At 39.8% G+C, this 20,492-nt stretch overlaps 1 protein-coding gene and 1 pseudogene across 2 annotated transcripts in view; both read left to right on the forward strand.

The window, feature by feature from the left end:
- Positions 1 to 8,843, forward strand: part of LOC308622311 (uncharacterized protein) — a gene marked incomplete at its 5' end in the record, with an annotated part of 42,864 nt that extends 34,021 nt beyond the window's left edge. The window contains one exon of the mRNA XM_081243667.1: positions 8,369 to 8,843. The remainder of the gene's footprint in view (positions 1 to 8,368) is intronic.
- LOC308622312 lies at positions 74 to 19,445 on the forward strand (annotated as a pseudogene). The gene is made up of 5 exons: positions 74 to 299; positions 10,960 to 11,095; positions 11,972 to 12,116; positions 15,047 to 15,136; positions 19,005 to 19,445. The product of its transcript is annotated as an uncharacterized misc_RNA (transcript).
- The last annotated feature ends 1,047 nt before the right edge of the window (positions 19,446 to 20,492 follow it).

Here is a 20,492-nt window from a genome sequence, read left to right on the forward strand (position 1 = left end):
ACTCCTTTCAAGTCTCATGATCAGAGATATTTCAAGTTAGGCCCCTAGAACCAGATCTGCAGGTAGACCAGCCATGGCACACTCATGCTTGGTGAGGAACAATGTCAGGGAAGGTCATGTGCAGCCTCCTGCTGCCACATCCATGGCTCCCTTTGACATTCAGGCAAGCTACCAGCTTAGACCTGCTCTTCCGCATCTTCTCATAGTTTCTAAGCTCCCTTTCTCCAGGCCAGCCTCCTTCAAGGAATCCCAGTCCCCTAGACTGGTTTGTGGTTGCCTGAACACAATATGTGGACCAGGTAAGTTCTCACCTACAGATATCCTGGGCCCATGCAAAATAAGATGTGTGTCTGGGCATCTGTGTCAGTCCTTAGGAGCATTCGGTGATGGTCACCAAGCCCCTGGGACATTTTGTAACAAGAAGTTGTGCTATTAGGCACAAATAGAGAACTTCATGTCATGCTTCAGCCTTGAGCTGGTCCAAAATATTAATAAAAGCAGTTAGCATCTGCCGCATAGTAAGCTCTCAGTAAATAAAACTCCCCTTCTGTCTTCTTTGCTTAAGAAAAATTTGATGTATTTGCTAGATCGTTGACTTTAAGCATATTTTACCTTTATGCCAAGCGGACTGTTTTTACAGTGATAAAATCTGAGACCCAATGTCCTTTGAGTCATATTGTTAAATAGAGCATCCCAGGATTTGAGAGCTTACTATCAACGTAGTCTCCATGGTTGTAAGCATGACTGGCTTAATCAGAAATACGATTAGTGGAATGTATAATAGTTACCCGGGAGAGTCATGGTACTGCACCATGGTGGGAGCCATTTCACCTTGGACCCCAACAAACAAGGAATTCTTACCAAAAATGGAGCAGAATAAAACTGACTCCTTGAGTCCTCTGGGACAGAGACATACAGGGTAAGACACTAGTGTTGAGAGTATTAGGCCAAGCAAATAATTAAATATCTTCCCCACAGCTTACAAGTAAAGCAGGAAGGCAACTGTTTGCAAGCTATACTGCAGGGAAATGAAGCCTCTATAAAGCTTATATTTAAGTGAACTTTGATCTTTTTCCAATGTAAAGAATAAGCACTATTTATTAATCTCTATAAGGCACTAAAGAAAAGAAGCCACAATTTAAACACAGAACAATGTGGGGTTAGGCATTCTGGGAAAACAGAAAATGGTTAGTAGAGTTGGGACAATACAGGAGGAATTGTCCAGATCTGACCAAACCTGAAACTATTCCTTTTGTCATGAAAGGGACAGGGAAGAGGATATGGAAACTGATATATATATATACATATATATATACATATATATATATATGTATATATATGTGTGTGTATATATATATATGTGTATATATATATATATATATATAAAACACTTATGTGATATTTATAGATATATTATGAGCCTTTGGGGAAAAAAACCCATTTATTTATTTTGGCTGCGCTGGGTCTTAGTTGCAGCATGTGGGATCTTTGTTGTGGCATGTGGGGATCTTTTTTTAAATTTTAGTTGTGACATGTGAGATCTAATTCCCTGACCAGGGATCGAACCTGGGCCCCCTGCATTGGGAGCGCAGAGTCTCAGCCACTGGACCACCAGGGAGGTCCCTATGAGCCTTTTATATAGTAACTTCCTTTATCTTTAAAACAAGCATATGAAGTACTGTTGGCTCCATTTTATAGATAAAGTAACTGAGGCATAACTTTCCTAAAAACACAGAGCTAGAAACACCAGAGCCAGGATTAAAAATCAGGTACTCTTTATTAAACATGGTTATCATATAACCTAACAATTCAATTTCTAAGATCTAGTCATTTCATTCCAAGAGAAATTAAAGCATATGTTCACATAAAAATGTGTACACTAATGTTCAAAGCAGTATTATTCATAATAGCCAAAAGGTGGAAAAATCCAAATGCCATTTGGAGGACGAATGAATAAACAAAATGTGGTACATACATACAATGGAATATTATTCAGCTACAAAAAGGAATGAAGTGCTGATATATACTACAACATGGAGGAAGCTTGAAAACATTAGGCTAAGTGAAAGAAGCCAATAACAAAGAAGCCAATTGCATTCACAGGAAAGGTCCAAAACAGGCAAATCTGTAGAGAGAAAGTAGATTAGTGGTTGATTAGGGTGAGAGGGATGGGAAATGGGGGTGGGGAGGGGAGGGTAAAACTAATGGGTAACAAGATCTCAAAAGAGAAAAAAATCTGGTTCAAAATCTGGACTTTCAGCTCCTGGGCTAAGGCATCTTTCTTTTTTTTTTTTTTTTTTTTTTTTTGCGGTACACGGGCCTCTCACTGTTGTGGCCTCTCCCGTTGTGGAGCACAGGCTCCGGACGCGCAGGCTCAGCGGCCATGGCTCACGGGCCCAGCCGCTCCGCGGCATGTGGGATCTTCCCAGACCAGGGCACGAACTCGTGTCCCCTGCATCGGCAGGCAGACTCTCAACCACTGCGCCACCAGGGAAGCCCTAAGGCATCTTTCTTGACCCCCGAAGCCTGCTGACTACAACTTCTTGCTCTATATACTTGAAGACTATAAAATACATTTGGCTTTGATATGCACAGGGGGGAAAGTCAGGTGAAAACAGTCCCTTAAGGGAGCCTGGCTTAATGAGTTTCAATGATAAACTGATGGGTAACATGTATGAGGTTTCAACATCTGTTCGCTGTGACTATTCTTGTGCCTTCTCTTACTGTAGATCAGGTCTACCATTGTTGCTGCCAAACATATCAGAAAAAGCTGGGATTAAAGTGTTCCAGTCAGGTATTCCAGAACAGGTTCATTACATGGTTGCTCTGTTTAAGTTCAGCTTTCAAAAATGGCTCAATAGAACCCCAAATTTAATTTCTCGAGGAAGCTATGAAAAATTAATAAACAGAAATCTCAATTAAATAGAGTTGGGAGACCAGAAAGAGGAACTCTCATACCCTATAGAAATACCAGAGCCCATTGGACAGAAAAAGACCCCTCTTCTTTCCTGGCAAGGACTCAGGCAATGAAAAGCCATGGACTCGTTGTTTACTAGAGTCCTCCTAACTTCCTTTCCCCCTCTATAAAAGCTTGCTCCTTCCCTTGCCGTGCAGGGACTTGCACATGGCTTGACGTGGTTGCAGACCCTGAACTGCAGTTCTTTACTGATCCCAAACAAACCTATCTTGGCCGGAGAACTATCTGGCAGAAATATTTGTTTCAGGTTAACAAAGGAATGTCCAAGCTGTATGAAAATGTCAGCTAGATAAATGGGGCACAGATACTTGAAAGCTGAAAAGCTGAAAACTTTGGTTGTTCTTGCCTTTTTCAAAAAAAATCTCACCATTAAATTCTGATACTGACCAATAAACAGATATGAGGAAGGGCCCCCTGCTCACACTTTACTAATAAGTACTAAGTGAGTTGGAGGCCTATGCTCAGTGCCTTGGCCTAGCACGTGTAAACTTTCTAACATTACCAAGACTCTCGGCTCTTTGATGATTATAGTCTTGGGTTGGTTGTAAACCACCCTCTCATCACTACCACAGGCCATTTTCACTGACCTGGGTTTCCCCAGATCCCAGTGAACAGCCATCAGTCAGATATGGTAAGGTGAAAAGTCATACACCCTCTATTTGTCCCTGTTTTCTAAGGAGAGAATTTCATTCCTCAGGTCTCAATTCAAAGCTCTCAGAAGGCTTTTGTTTGGAAAACTGATTATATCTACAGCAATTGTAATAATTTTCTAAAGCGCCCACAACTACTCATTTCTTAATAAGCAAATCTCCAATTTCTCCTGTCATTCTTACCCACCAGGTGGTGCTACTTCCTTACATTTCCTAAAGACCTCAACTTCTGAAGTAACTTTTTATAGTAGGTTCAAGTTCCCGGTGTTAATATTGACTCGCACACTTCTGTTGTTCGAGACTCATAATGTAATAAGGAATTCTGTAAACGGAAACCAGTTAGTTGAAAAGCCAGTTGCAACACAATCAGATGTTTAACTCTGAAGTCACTCTCGTGTATTTAAACCAGAAGTAAGGCCAAGGTTATGGGCAAGCTGTGGTGATAGAAACCATGCATTCAGCAGGCTCCACCCGTCTACTTGTGTGGTGCCTTATTCCTAACAGGTATAAGAGTAGATGAGTTCTCGTGCCATAAACACTGCTTCATTAAAAAACACACGCACAAAATATTACCTACAATGATCTTAGGACTGTAATTTAGCCTTTAATAAAGCTTTGTAAAGATCTTGCAGTATTTTTCCTTGATCACAGTATGTAAAGCAGTCTCTAAAACAAGGATAATAATATTTATCCTGAATTTAAAGGTAACGTTGGAAATGAAAGAACTTAAGTAAGGAGGAGGCAGGTGGCTGGATATATGAATTATGTTCATGGGGCCGTGGCAGGGGCACATCAAACCCATTTGCTCTCCTGCCATTTCCTGGCCACCTTGCAATTAGATGGGTTCAAAGGACTAGTTCTGACTAGTGAAATACTAGTGGATGTAAGTGTATTATTTGAAATGCCTTTGCAAGTGCCCCGTTTCCCTCTTTCCCTAACAGAACACCAGAGGAAGCTGCGAGCTCAGGCTGGTGCATCTACAACATGGCGGCAGCTCCACTGGCCTGGGTCTCTGAATGACCGTGTGGAGCAGAAAGTCTGCCAACTCATATGAGAGGTGTAATGTGGACAAAAATGTAAACTTATTGTGTTAAGCTACTCAGATTTTGGAGTTGATCGTAACCCTTGAGCACATGCCCAGAATAATGCCAGCTTTCTCTCTGCAAGGATGTTCTGCTCTCTTATGTCATTCCTAACCAATACATGACCTGATTCTGTTTCAGATTACTTACTTTTGGGGCCCTTGTTAGGGTGTAGACTTTAAGTCAGTCTATAGTCATCTGTATTACATATTGTGTTGGAATCCTCGACTTTCATTTTCTTCTCTTTGCAAGGATTAACCACAAAAATTTCAAGAAAAGGCATTTTAGCAGGAGCTTGGTAGATAGAATTGTTTGAAACTCCAATAATGTCATCTTATAATTTGTGTTACATAACCTTTATGAGCATCGATTATCTGTTTTCTAAAAGAGAATTAATAAGCGTACCAATCTTAGAAGTTTGATGTGAGGATTCGTAATTTTTAACATAAATAATATAATTTTCTTTTTTGCTTTTCTGAACTCATGACTTTTACCTTGGTGTTAAGAAAGCTTCCATCTGTGCAGGATGAATCTAAAATTTGTTTATATGATGAATGCAAATGGAATAAATTAAAATTCTCCTTCTGACGTATACATTTGGATTGTGCAGTAAGACTTCAGCCTTATAATCTTGGAGGACTCAGCTTAACAGTTAACCAGTGATGGAGAGATGTTTCCCCCTCTACCTATGGTGGCCAGCCAGGCCCTGTCTGGGGTAAAACACACTCCTTTCAAACTAAGGGTAATTATGGGAAGAAGAGGACAGTAAGAGAGTGAAGAGAGTGGATGTCTCTCTGCATTTTTCCTTCTCCGGGTTTTGGCTCTGGCCTAGACCCAGGCATTCTTTAAGTGCAAGGAACACAGAGAATGGAGAGGTACTCTTTCACCCTTATACTCACCATTTGAGATTCTGGGAGGAAGCAAACATGTGGGCTGCCATGTCCCAAGTTGCAGCACAGGCACATAAAAATGAACTATGGGGCTTCCCTGGTGGCGCAGTGGTTGAGAGTCCGCCTGCCGATGCAGGGGACACGGGTTCGTGCCCCGGTCCGGGAAGATCCCACATGCCGCGGAGCGGCTGGGCCCGTGAGCCATGGCCGCTGAGCCTGCATGTCCAGAGCCTGTGCTCCGCAACGGGAGAGGCCACAACAGTGAGAGGCCCGCATACTGCAAAAAAAAAAAAAAATTCTTTCTACTCATCCATTTCAAATCTCAATGTTATTTTGAAAGATAATTTATTATGCAAGATTGGTTTCTATGTCTATATCATCCTCTTGAAGTAGAAGCTTCACTAATCTTCCTTTACCCACCACTCATTTCCTGTCCCTTGTTGGCTCATGAGGATGTGATCAATTTAGGCATATATTTATGTTAGTTCTCATTCACTTCTGGTTTCCATACTGAGGCACTTGAAAAAAATCTTACTGAACCAACTAGTTAACTATCCATCATCATACATAGTTACAAAGATTTTTTTCTTGTGATGAGATCTTTTAAGATTTACTCTCTTAGAAACTTTCAAATATGCAATACAGTATTATTAACTATGGTCGCTATGCTGTACATTACATCCCCATGGATTATTTATTTTATAACTGGAAGTTTGTACCTTCTGACTACCTTTACCCATTTATCCCACTTCCTCCCTCCCACCCCCCAATCTGACAACCAGCTATCTGCTCCCTGTATCTATGGGCTTTGTTCTTTTTGGATTCCCCATACAAGTGAGCTCCTATTATATTTGTCTTTCTCTGTTTTCACATAGCATAATCCCCACAAGATCCATCCATGTTTTTGCAAATGGCAAGATTTCACTTTTTATGGCTAAATAATATTTCATTATGTATACATATGTGTGTCTGTGTATCACATTTTCTTTATCCATTTATCCATTAATGGACATATAGGTTGTTTCCATATCTTGGCTACTGTAAATAATGCTTCTGTGAACATAGGAATGCATATATCTTTTCGAGTTAGGTGTTTTTGTTTTCTTTAGATAAATACCCAGAAGTGGAATTGCTCTATCATGTGATAGTACTACTTTTTTTTTTTTTTTTTTTAATGTATTTATTTATTTTTGGCTGTGTTACGTCTTTGTTTCTGTGTGAGGGCTTTCTCTAGTTGCGGTGAGCGGGGACCATTCTTCATCACGGTGCGCGGGCCTCTCACTATCGCGGCCTCTCTTGTTGCCGAGCCCAGGCTCCAGACGCGCAGGCTCAGTAATTGTGGCTCACGGGCCCAGTCGCTCCGCGGCATGTGGGATCTTCCCAGACCAGGGCTCGAACCTGTGTCCCCTGCATTGGCAGGCAGATTCTCAACCATCTGCGCCACCAGGGAAGCCCGATAGTACTACTTTTAATTGTTGAGGGACCTCCATACAGTTTTCCATAGTGGCTACACCAATTTACATTCCCACCATTAGTGTACAAGGGTTACCTTTTCTCCACATCCCTCCTCACGAACACTTGTTATTTCTTGTCTTTTTCATAATAGTCATTCTAACAGGTGTCAGGTGATATTTCATTGTGATTTTGATTTGCATTTCCTAATGATTTGTGATATTGAGCATCTTTTCATGTACCTGTTGGCCTTCTCTATGTCTTCTTTGGAAAAATGTCTATTCAGATCTTCTGCCCATTTAAAATCAGATTGTTTGTTTTTTTATGATTGAGTTGTGTGAGTTCTTTACATATTTTGGATATTAACCCTTGATCCAATATATGATTTGCAAATATTTTCTCCCACTCAGTAGGTTGCCTTTAATTTTGTTGATGGTTTCCTCTGCTGTGCAGAAGCGTTAGTCTGAGGTAGTCCCATTTGTTTATTTTCACTTTTGTTGCCTTTACTTTTAGTATCAAATCCAAAAATATCATTACCAAGATGGATGTCAAGATACTTATGTTCTCTTCTAGGAGTTCTATGGTTTCAGGTCTTACATTCAAGTCTTTAATCCATTTTGAGTTAATTTTTGTGTATGGTGTAAAAGATAATGGTCCAATTTCATTCTTTTGCATGTGGCTGTTCGGTTTTCCCAACACCATTTATTGAAGAGATTGTCCTTTCCCCGTTGTATATTCTTGGCTCCTTTCTCATAAATTACTTGACAATAAATGTGTGGGTTTATTTCTGGGCTCTATTCTGTTCCATCAATCTATGAGTCCAAAACTATTGTTTCTTAAATTTAAGTGGAATTGAGTTGGTTCAGGGGTAGCACTGGTAGTTATTAATCCAGAAAAGGAATTTTGGTGTATTCTATATAAATGGATCTTAACATGCTCTTAAATAGAGGTGAGATGTTTCAGTGTGCTCATTAACTCGAGCCAAAAATTACATGAAGCCTTTCCTCTCATGAGGAGAAAGAGTAAAAAAGTACAAATTGGTTTATTGAAGATGACTAATAATTCTATAGTTAAAATTTCAAATTAAAAAAAAACCCTACCCTTATTTCTAAGCTGTTAAACTCTTATAAATAAAGAATAAAGTTAATAAATAAAATTATCATATTGACTGATGTCACCAATTTTATTGTTTGTTTTAATTTTTTTTGCAATTTCATATTCCTCCAGTTTGTAGGTTAATTAGAAAATACTTTGAAACTTCTTTTTTTGTTGTTTGTTTTACTCAGGCAGTGTCCTCTTCCTCTTGCTCTCCCAAAGGAAGAGAAGAATGATCATCAGTGGCCAATGGCAGTTGCAGAACCAACACCAAGAACCAGCTTCACACTCAGGAGAGAACACTAAGCTTCTTCCTCAGAGTTTCAAGTGTTCTACACATCCAGAGAAACTTCTCTCATAATGAACTATAGAAATGATCCCTGAAAACATAATCTTTGAAATTTCTATTTTCGGTGCAGGCAGTTCCTGACTTATGGTGGTTCCACGATTTTTCAACTTTACAATGATGCAAAAGCAATATTCATCCAGTGGAAACCATACTTCAAGTTTTGAATTTTGATCTTTTCCTGGGCTAGTGATTTGCCCTAAGATACTCTCTTGTGATGCTGGGCAGCGGCAATGCTGCAGCTCCCAGTCAGCCACACAGTCACAAGGATAAACAACTCGTACACTTACAACTATTCTGTGCCCATACAGCCATTCTGTTTTTTTCTTTTCCTTACAGTATTCAATAAATTACATGTGACATTTCAACATTTTATTACAAAACAGTCTTTGTGTTAGATGATTTTGCCCAACAGTAGGCTAATGTACGTGTTCTGAGTACATTTAAGGGAGGCTGCACTAAGCTGTGATGTACAGTAGGTTAGGTAGATTAATGTTTCAATTTAACGATATTTTCAACTTATAATGGGCTTATTGAGACTTAACCCACCATAAACTGAGAAAGATCTGTGTTATACTTCTTGAGTCTATATAGGGCAATTGCTACATATGTAGGGTGTACATATAATTTATTTTCTAAATTGGAGCAAAACTGAGAAATAAAAGGTACACTAGGACCTAGGACAATGGGTGTAATTGTGACTGTCCCCAGCACACCAAAATATCTCATCACCCTATAGACATGTATTGGAGAAGCACATTTCTTTCCACCGTTTTTGTGTCCTGAAGGGAAAGAAATTTCCAGAATAGTATGGTAGAAACACTTTTATCTTTTCTCTGCCTCTTCCCTTATCCCTCCCCAGAAGAGGAGGAGATTGATGAGTCTGGGAGAAAACTGAGCATGTAATCTCCAAGTACAACCACTGCCAAAGCAACCAATGTAATACTTGATACTTCCAAAAATAAAGATTTTCCCAGATGCTTGCTGCAGAAGGTTCTGATATTATATAAAATGATAAATGTTTGCTTGATAATTCTAATTTTCAATATCCATGTGGAGTTTTGAAAAATTAAATTAAAAAATATCTCTCTCTTCACTACAACTCCCTCTACTGTAAATCTTTTGAAAGTCTTCAGGTAGAAACTTATTTTTAAAGGAAAGCTTTCCTCTCATTTTTACGTATCATCAAAAGATGCCTTCTCTGTTTCTGAGAATCCTCTGTTTAATAAAATTTAAATTTAGCTTTTGCCTTTTTGCACTCGTTAAGTGTGCAAATCAAGTTCAACCTACTTTATTTTGTGTATTCTTGAGCTACATTTATTATTAATCTAAAATTTAAAATCTAACCCAAATTGTGGAGCCCAAGTTGGGAAATTTTTGTTTTGGTTTTTCATCTTTTAAAGACTTCCCTACAAAAGAGTGCTGATGAGTATATGTCACTTTTGAGCAGCCTATAGATCTTTCCATGGTATTGAATCTTTAATTTTAAAGACAGAAACAAAAGATACTAAAAGCAAAGCTAAACATTAACAAATGCCTATTTTCAACTGCTTGAAAAAATAAGATGGCTTAGGGCTTCCCAGGTGGTGCAGTGGTTGAGTGTCCGCCTGCCGATGCAGGGAACATGGGTTCATGCCCCGGTCCGGGAAGATCCCACATGCCACGGAGTGGCTGGGCCCGTGAGCCATGGCTGCTGAGCCTGCGCATCCAGAGCCTGTGCTCTGCAATGGGAGAGGCCACAACAGTGAGAGGCCTGCGTACTGCAAAAAAAATAATAATAAATTAAAAATATATATATATATATATATAAGATGGCTTAATAAGTAAAAAGGAAGATGCAGTACTGTTCCAAATATATCTTTTAGATTATGAAATATCTACAGTCATATACTACTGTATCAGCTAGCATTACCCGTATCTCTTAAATCCACTAGTATTTCAGGACTAAAAGACATCAAGCTCCACACACCTGATTATTTACTATGACTCTAAATATAGTGTCAGTTTGTTCTTTTACCTCTTCAGGAGTAAATTCAGTTGAGTATATGGGAGTCAAGAGGCCTGAACCATCCAGGCATCTTTTTTTGAGATGGAATCCTCTCTTTACTCTAGCTGAAGGATCCCTAGGGAGAGACATCAAGAGGACACAGAGACTGCACTTGAGTCTGAAGAAGAATGCTGCCTTCACTAAGTGGATTCACTCATAAAACCCTTAACTGTCTTGAAACTGCTATACTGAAGGTCGTCAGCATCTGATTGCCTCAGCAAGTTGTCTTTTCTTGGTTCTCATCTTGCACATTTCATTACCTTCTTTAAATGCTTGTGGACCCTTATCCTTGGGTACACTGTCCTGTCTTCCCTATTCTCTCATGGCTTTTGTTTTTTCCTTCTGTTACTGGATATTTTCTCTCCTTCTTCAATTTTGAGGTGATTTCCAAAATCTTCCTGTCTCACCTTTTGTCTGTAGATATTTTCTTCCTTTGTGTCAACCGCCTCCTCAACAAAGAAGATTCCCAGTTCCACACTTCTAGAAAAATTCCTAACTTCCTGCTAGACTTCTCTACCTCGAACTATCTACACCTCGCAAAGCAGTGTGTGTTACCGTTTGTGCAGGCCCTTTGTCTCTCTTCCTCTGTAGTTTTCTTCCTGCTCTTCCCTCCATCTGGAGTCCCTTTGCAAATTCAGCCTGTTCAAATCCTGCTTAAGTTCAAGCCTCAAATACACTTCCAGCTCAAAGCTTATCAAGACTTTTTTTTAACCACATTTGTATCTTCATGTTTTGAACTCAGGTGGCACTCTGGGTTGTCTAACTTACAGAAATGATTCAACTTCGTATAATTTGTTGGTTGTTTATATACCCTTATACTGTAATTCACAATTTACTCGTACTATACTATATACACGTTAAGAAAATGTAACTTTCCCCCCCATAGCCAGGCTGATTACCTTCACAAGCCACCACCCACCTGATGTGAATAAAGCACAGTAGTAAATGGCATATATGACGTGACACTTTTTTCCTAAAGAAACGTGATGAGTGTAGTTATTCACATATTTTTCCTGACTTTACCCACCATTGAGGATAAATGGTTCACATGTGTAACAATACACAGACTCCAGTGTCTGAGACCCCTCATGTGGCTATACAACACTTTACTCTGTCCCCTCCAATTTGTAACTGGAGGAGTCCTAGAGGAAGGGAGAAGAAAGATTCTGACTTAATCAGCACGTTGCATTCCTTCTGCTCAAATGTCCTTTGCTCTGACTTTATGACTCCTTGTCACAGTTTGCTCCAGGGGTTTGTCCCAGCCCTTTTCTGTGTGGCTACCAACCTACTCCACTCCTCAAAATAGTGATCTTCTTACCTCTCCCCAGATATCTGAGAAGCTTGCTATTTTAATTCCACTGGGAAATTATAGGTTCCTGTGGCAGTAGGAATCACAGTGCTTTCTTCTAAATCATTGTTCTCTTTTACCCAGAACAGGCAAGCTCTTGAAGGGAGGAGACAAAGAGGGGTCAGAAGATGGTCAAGCCCAGGCTCACACTGTACTTGTACCTGTTCCCTCCAATCTTTGGATGCTGGACCTCAACCTACCTAGCCTTCAAGAATACTATACTCTTCTTGTACCCCCTCCAGCCAAATCTCTTTCAGGGAGCCTGAGTTCATCTGACAGATCTTACAAATTGGAAACCTATCTGCAGGGAAGATTCATGTTTTCTCCCACAGTCCTAGACTCTGTGAAGATCAGAAAATATGTCTGGACTCCTGTTCCAGTGTCCTTGAGGCCATGAGGCTGAGGTGGCTCTAATGCCCTGGCAATCTATGTAAGTAAGCAAACCAAAGTCTAAGTCTGTATTTTAGAGGGTTCTGTTTTGGGTTTTTTTTTTTTTTGCTGTACATGGGCCTCTCACTGTTGTGGCCTCTCCCGTTGGGGAGCACAGGCTCCGGACGCGCAGGCTCAGCGGCCATGGCTCACGGGCCCAGCCGCTCCACAACACGTGGGATCTTCCCGGACCGGGGCACGAACCCGTGTCCCCTGCATTGGCAGGTGGACTCTCAACCACTGCGCCACCAGGGAAGCCCTAAGTCTGTATTTTATAAGCTTTATAGAAAATATTTTACTCCTTTGTTATTAATTTTTTGTAGGGGAATTTAAATAATTTGACCTGACATCATTTTATTAGAAATTGGAAATATGGGTGAATTTGAACAAATGCTCTATGGAGTCAAATCTGCTTTAATCATTATTTCTTTTCTTTGTCTTTTTAGAAAACTACTATGACTCTCTCTGAGAAAATCAAAACCGTAAGTAACCTGCAGGTTAAAAAATTCTGTTGATGCCGCGTGGCTTCTACAGGGCTCCAACTTTCATGCAAACAAGTCATGCCTTGAGAGAAAATTTCATCTATGTCTGGAATGCCCCATAGCACATTGTAAGAGGCTCTATGACGTTATTATAAACCTTTGTTGGTTTAAAGTTGTTGTAAACCGCAGTGTGATTTTTTACTGGATCCTAAGTTAATTAAGTGTTATCATAATGAACTTAGTGGTTGTTGATTTCATCATATGTAAAAAATATATCTATCTGGGAGACGTCACAGGGTTTACTGTCATTGAGTGGAAAGAATGAAATCCCCAATTACATATGAATTTGGAGATACATATAGACACATATATCTGTATATATGTCTCTATACACACACACACACACACACACGTGTGTGTTTAGAACCATGTTAATTGGTTCACATTTTAGTTGAAGAACATGCATAACAAAAAGCTAAACCACATCTTTTTCACCTTTGACACTGTCCTGGGCAGAAATGAAAGTGAGGCCCACAGAACTCTGAATGCTGCTGGCAAAATGATGTCCCTTTCCCAATACTTCTCACTACAAAATATCTAAGATACCAGTGACAAGTAGGAGGCTGTAATTGGAACTGATGATTTACCTCCCTTTAAGACTCCATCAGAATGCATTCCATCATGCCTTTAACACATAAAGCCCAAACTCCCAGGTTATTTTTATCACTTGTATTTTCCTCTATACCCTGTCATGGAGCCAAATTCACATCCCTCCCTGACCTGACAAACCTGTCCATTATATCCTCTATAATTTAAAATCTGTAGTCAAGAAAATCCCCTAGATCATACATCTCTTTTTCTGAATGGTCACCTAACTTTCTTGATATAACAGAAAACTGGCTGTCTTCTGCTTCCCCTGCAGCATTCTTTTTAAGTTTATTTTTTAATTATGGTAAAGTAAACATACAATCAACTTACCATTTTAATGATCTTTCAAATGTACAGTTCAGTGATATTAAGTATATTCACACTGTTGTGCAATCATCTCCACTGTCTACCTCCTGGACTTTTTTCCCTGAAGCCCTCTTGATTGATGGTTATTTTCTCTCTCACCTGTCACCTCCCATTGGACAGGGAAGGAGCAGGTATCCCGGGTGGCACAGTGGTTAAGAATCCACCTGCCAATGCAGGGGACATGGGTTCCATCCCTGATCTGGGAAGATCCCACATGCTGAGGAGCAACTAAGCCCGTGCACCACAACTACTGAGCCTGCGCTCTAGAGCCCATGAGCCACAACTACTGAACCCGTGCACCACAACTACTGAAGCCCACACACCTAGAGCCTGTGCTCCACAACAAGAGAAGCCACCACAATGAGAAGCTCACGCACCACAATGAAGAGTAGCCTCTGCTTGCCGCAACTAGAGAAAGCCTGGGTGCAGCAACGAAGACCCAACACAGCCAAAAATAAATAAATAAAATAAAATAAATAAATTTATTTTTTAAAAGTTGCAAATATGTGGCCTTCCAATACTAAAACGTTCTTGTAGTTAAACCCTAGGACTTTAAAATAGCGTAATAAAATAAAGTAATAAAATAAAATAGCATAAAAGACACTTGTATTTGGATCCTACTTATATACAATGATTCAGATGCCTTTACTTCTCCCCAAGTCCCCTGTGCTTTTTACCGTAAGAGTTACTGGCACTTCTCTGGATGGATCATGCTCTTTCGTACATATGAGCCTCTGCCATTTTTCTTCCTTCTGGATATAAAACTCTGCTCTCTCTAGTCTATTTTATCAATTTATACTCATTTCCAAAGACCCTTCTAAAATTTCACCTCTTGAAGGAAGTCTTCCCAGACTTTTCCATGCAGCATTAAGCACTTCCTCTAATCTCTATATATCTTGTTGGTGCTAATATGTAATCTAATTTGTTACGCTGTAGTTATATATGTCTGTCTCAGTCATCACAGTAAAGCACTCCCTCAAGAACAAGAACTGGAATCTATTTCATTTTTATATTCCTAGTGTCTAGAATATTGCCTGGAGCATCATAAATATTTATCAGGTAAGTATCCCAGGCAGAATTACCCTTTCCAGTTCTGCTCTATAGTCCTTTGCTTTAGACACAAAGATAACATTATCAATGCGCTCTTTACCACAGTTGACGGATTGAGACTTACTGAATTGTCAATGACTAAATATGGTTGGCACAAACCGCTTGTGATCCTTCTCTTTTCTAGGAGGACTTGGTACATATAGTTGGTGAGAGTGCAGCATTGGGGATGGCAGGAATAATATTGTGGGGAGGATATGAATATTCTGATTCAAAGGTAAGCAGTGATTACTCCGTCAGCCTCTTGGAGGTCTTCTAGATATTGATTTTCTTTTTTAATTTTTCAGGTTGGAGACAAACGGTTGCAGATTATCTACTCACTTGGCTTTAATAAAGTGCAAAGAGGACAGGCACTCACATTGAGCACTTACTCTGTACCAGCCACTGTTGCTGGTAGTAGCGTGGAAAGAGCACAAGTTTTCCAATCAGACAACCCTAAATGAGAATTCAAATTTTACATTCTAGGGATGTAATCTTGGACAAGTTAATTAACCTCTCTGAGACTCCATTTCTCCATCTATAAAAAAAGGACTGAAATAAAACCTACTTTGCCAGAATTTTGGTAGATTAAATGATGTAATATATATGTGGCAAAGAAAGAATACTAAACTTTAAAAATAAATATTTTTTCATCCACATGGAGGATGGATTCTCCAAAAGTGATTCTTTATTTTCTGATTATCTATGATAGAAATGCTCATGGGAGGAAAAATATATTTATATAAACTTTATTAACAATCTACTCTTGATAGAAATGCTCACATGGGATAACTCTATTATTTTTCCACAGCTGACTTTGGACATGTTCAGTTGGTGGCCCGTCACACTACCTAAGTGAAAATTCTGAAACCACAGTTTTTCCTCACTTCTAGGTATTAACAAATAGTTCAATTTTCAGGTATTAAAACATCCAGTCTCATAAAATATAAAAACAGCCACATCTTTCTCGTTCGGCATTGCACAAGTCAGCATAGTGGGGTTAGTAAGAGCAGGAGGCCTGGGGTTGAATTGCTTGGGTTCCAGTGTTCACTTTTTGTTACCTACTAGCCATTTGACCTTGAGCAAATCTCTACAATTTCTTTATCTGTAAAATGGGGTGAATAATAGTATCTATCTCATAGGGCTGTTATGAGAATTACATTATTCATACATGTAAAGCACTTAAAACAGTACCTGGCACATGGTAAGTGCCATATAGGTGGTGGTTGTTACTCTCCAGGTTAAAACTTCTTGCTTCTCCTCCCCACACCCCAAGTCTGGGTCTCAGTTACGGGGAAGAGGAGTACCATCAATTTTGTTGCTCATTTGCTTCAAGGATGGGTAAGGAGACTAGGGTGGAGAGGAGACAGCTGGGCAAGGTAATTTTTATTTATTTGGTGACATTTATAATTATTGTTGTCTCTTGAAGACCTTTGCACATGGCTGCCATGTAGGGCCTGGCTCCTTCTTGCATGAGGGGCCCTTGAGATTTGGTTAGGGACACTCCCAACACCCACAAAACTTGCACCTCCAAGCTTTTGCTCCTGAGGCATTGGAAAGAGGGAGCTGGCATATGCTGAGATGGGGAAGGCTGTCAGAGCAGCAGGCTGGGAAGAGGATCAGGAGATCAGATTGGAGTAGGCTGAGGTTGAACTGTTTGTGAGACATCCAGGTGGAGATGTCAAACAGGCAGGTGGGTGTACAGTCAGTCAGGGATAAAGTCTGGGAAATACACATTTGGGAGTTCTATTTAAGGCAGTGAGATGGGATGAGTTTATCCAGAGAGAGTATAGCTGGAGAAGAGAAATGGTCCAAGAACTAAGCCTAGGGCACTCCAGGGTTAAGAGGTAGGAAAGTTGAGCAGGAGCTGGTCAAGGAGATGAAGAAGGAGCATTCAGTGAGATAGGAAAAATCCAGGAGAGTGTGACATCCTGGAAGATGAGTGAAGAAGGAATCTCAAGGAAGAGGGCTGGGACAGAACAGGGGATGCACCAGTTGAACTTGATCGGGTTTGCCTGTGTTCTATGCTCTCTTTGATTACAGTCTCCCCCCAATCTTTTCTTTTCTCCCTCCTCCCTCCCCCTTTCCTTCTTTCTTTCTTTCTTCCTTCCTTCCTTCCTTCTTTCCTTCCTTCCTTCTTTCCTTCCTTCCTTCCTTTCTTCCTTCCTTCCTTCCTTCCTTCCTTCCTTCCTTTCTTCCTTCCTTCCTTCCTTCCTTTCTTTCTTTCTCTCTCTCTCTTTCCCTCCCTTCCTTCCTCCCCCTTCCCTCCTCCCACTTTCTTTCTTTTTCTTCCTTTCTTTTTTATTCTATGGTTTCCTGGTTTTATTTTTTTCCATCTGTCCTAGAAACCTCCTCAGATGCCTCAGGTAAGGAGTCTTGCCCTGACTAAAAATGGCATTTTTTCCTAAATATAGTATGAAGCTGGCCTAGACTGAATGTGCCTTGAACAAAAATATTACACACAGGATTTTCAGAACTTGTAATTGCCCAAGTGATCCTTGTTCAACTGCCTGCCATTAAGTGCTTTATTCTGCCTTATGATTTTGCATTTGAACCCCTAAATCCTTATTAGATGGATTCACATTTCCAGGGCCTCTTCTCCCAGAGAAACTATCCCACTGTTTTAAATTAATTGGAGTTCTTTATGCAAAATAACTGACATGCTAGTTGAAAACACACTTTATGTTTATTGAATCTACTAGGATTTTCCCATGGTCCTTCCTTTATGGATCAAGGCAGGCATTGATGAAGATTCTAGCCAGATTATTCTGGGTTAGCTGATGATGTCATTTCAGTTAGGCTAGCCCATCCTAGCCACACAGTGTGATCATCCATAGGTGAAAATGTGTCCTAGTGTTAAAGCCCCAAATTGTGGACACATCAATGGCACCCAACCATAGACTTGTGGGAAGAGAACCTTACTTTCTATATGCTATACAAGTGACTTAGGCTTTTGATTGTAAATAATGATCTTTTATAGACTCTCCTACAACCCAACTGATGAATAAATAGTGGATGATATATTTATACTATGAAACTGAATCACAGCTAAATTTTTTTTAAAAAAGGGCTACATGTATGAACATTGGGGAAAAAATCTCAAGAATGTTGTTTGAAAAGCAAGTTGTATAAAATGAAATATTCCATATAATATAAATTTATATAAAAATTTAAAAACACACTGGGACTTCCCTGGTGGTGCAGTGGTTGGGAATCTGTCTGCCAACGCATGGGACACAGGTTCGATCCCTGGTCTGGGAGGATTGCACATGCCGTGGAACAACTGAGCAACTAAGCCCGTGCCCCACAGCTACTGAGCCTGTGCTCTAGAGCCCGCGAGCCACAACTACTGGGCCCACGTGCCACAGCTACTGAAGCCTGCACGCCTAGAGCCCGTGCTCTGCAGCAAGAGAGGCCACCACAATGAGAGACCCGCACACCGCAGTGAGCAGTGGCCTCTGCTCATCACAGCGCGGGGGAGCCCACGCGCAGTGGCGAAGACCCAACGCAGACAAAAATAAATTAATTAATTAAAGAAAAAAGAAAAGTATAAAAAAATTAAAAACGCAAAATAATATTACATATTGTTCATAATTACATTTATATGTAGTAAAGTTATAAAAACATGGATGCAAGGACTACGCCCCTCCCCCAACTTCAGGAGGACGGTTATCTCTGCAGAGGTAAGAAGAGGAATGCCATAACTTGGCAGTCTTAGAAAAATCTGACCTGATATTAACATAGATGAAGTATCAGTATCAAAATTGTTTCACAATTAAATTTAAATTTAAAAAAACCCACGTTAATGATTTTCTTTGTAAAGTGTTACTATAAATATCTCTTTAAGGATAGTCTCTAGTGGAAAAATGTGGAATCATCTTCCCCTGAAAATGGTATGAAATTGGTTCATTAGTGTATTCCTAATCAAAGGCATGGATCATCACTTATGGGACTTTATAAGGGTTTAGTCTATCATTTAAATGATTAATCACTGAAATGCTCTTTCTTCCCAGCCTTACCAGATATAAAATTCAGGTATTAATAAATACCACCTGGATAATGGAATCACATTTTGAAAGTGATCTAAATCTCTGTTTTTCCTACAGGAGACCTGCTTGTCTGTGCAAAAATTTATTCAAGGGCCATTGGACCATTATGCTATTAATGTGACCACAGCAGCCAAACTCTGCAAAGTCTATGTCACAATAATGGAAGATGTGTTCGAAAAGCACCTGAATCCTCCTCCTATCTGCATATGCCTGAAAGTAGCAGTAAGAAATATGTCCTAAGTAAGAGTTTGAGGGTCATCATTTCTCCAGCCAATAAACTGAAGACAATAAAGGACATGAAGGATGGGTTTGTGTGTCACTGCTCTCATGGCTGGCATGGAGAGTCTTGCCAGCAACGTTCTTCGGGTGTCTTGAAAGGGAAGGATAAGCCTCCTATGGCTAACTTTAAATTATCAGTTTCTCTGCATGACCTTCTCTGTGATTCTGTTGATCTTTTTTACCCCCTATGACAACGTCAATCCTTCCTTGAAATACTGAAGGGTAGGAGATGCTGATTTTTTTTCTTTAACTTCAATCTACTTCTAAAATAATCTGTTCGCTTTCAAGTAAAATAAATAAATAAATAAAGGGTATTCATTGGCTCCATAGAGCCATTAGATAGAGCAGTTATCTATTGGGTGCTTACTTCATGCGAGGCACTAAGGATAAGGATGTGAATGTGCCGAAGTCTGTGTCCTTGGGGAGCTTAAATTATTGTGGGAAAATGGACGATAATAAATAAACACATACATTTATATCAAATGGTGCTAAGTGCAGTGGAGGGTAACAAAGCAGGGTAAAGGGATTAGGGAGTGTGGGAGAGCACTGGAAATTACATCTAAGGTCATGAAATGTAGCTCCCTAATGAGAGGACCTGAAGGCAGGAGGAGCAGATCACAGATGTATCTGAGAAGAGCATTCTTGGATTAGGGAAGAGCAAATGCAAAAGTCATTAAGTGAGAGCAGGTTTGGAGGGTTTCAGGGCCTCAAGAAGGCCACTGTGGCTGATGCAGGATGAAGAGTGAGCCAGGTCATTAACTGACTCTATTTGAACTAAGAGTTTGAGTGAAGGTAACTTTAAAAAAATAATTTAAGAGAAATTTCTGGAAGAAAATAGGTCAAGTAAGATGTATCTACATTTTATTATTTTTTAAGAAAATAAATATACACTTAAATTGGACAGCAACAAGAGCTTCTATTATGATTAGATGTTGCTACAATAGTTTTGAGACTCTGATTGCTAATAGCAAATTGAGAAATGTGTAATAAGGTCATGTGAGATATGGAACGTACAATAACATGGGAGCTACAGAAGGCGACCACTGTGTTATAGCTGTTTCTGCTCCAACGATTGGGAATTCCTATATGATACAAGTGACCCCAGGATACCAAGTCATGGGGCAAGAGGGAATCTATACTGAATGCTGTAGGGCTCAATTTTATCCAAAGTATCACTAGGGCTCTTAGAAATTCATTTGGCAATCATCAATATCAGAAGGTAAGCCCTATTAGACTCCCATAAGATGGAATTTATGTAGGAAATTC

The sequence above is a fragment of the Mesoplodon bidens genome, assembly GCF_964165515.1.
Source record: "Mesoplodon bidens genome assembly, chromosome: 9".
Taxonomy (NCBI): Eukaryota; Metazoa; Chordata; class Mammalia; order Artiodactyla; family Ziphiidae; genus Mesoplodon; species Mesoplodon bidens.